Source organism: Sceloporus undulatus, chromosome 6 (genome assembly GCF_019175285.1).
Source record: "Sceloporus undulatus isolate JIND9_A2432 ecotype Alabama chromosome 6, SceUnd_v1.1, whole genome shotgun sequence".
Taxonomy (NCBI): Eukaryota; Metazoa; Chordata; class Lepidosauria; order Squamata; family Phrynosomatidae; genus Sceloporus; species Sceloporus undulatus.
The window spans coordinates 90,283,616-90,284,069 of NC_056527.1; positions in this window are offsets into that span (position 1 = coordinate 90,283,616).

The following is a 454-nucleotide window of genomic DNA, read 5'->3' on the forward strand; positions in this document are numbered from 1 at the left end:
CTAAGAAAACTCTATGAAATTTATGGGGTTGCCATGAGTCAACAGACCACTTGAAGGCACATAAACACACACACACACACACACTTGTGAAATGCAGTTTAGACAGGAGGCAGGGAGGGAGGAAGGGTTGGTAATAGAAGTACAATTCAGATTGGAGCTCTGTGCTAACTTTTTCTTCAAAATTAAAATGGTAAATTTAAGCACATTTTTTTAAAGGATGCTTATTATCATGTTTGGTTGTAGGTCTTAGAAGAGCAAGAATTCCGAAAGATGGATGCTGGAATTCTCCCAGTTTGTCAAAACACATAGGTTTATTTATTACATGAATACACAGCACCGACTTGTGATACAAAGCAGAAGATTGGTTTTCAGCTTCTTTGCATGAATACTGTAGATCCCATAATAAGCAGGTAGATAATTTACTGAGTTACAAATGACTAAAGGGCAGCCATTC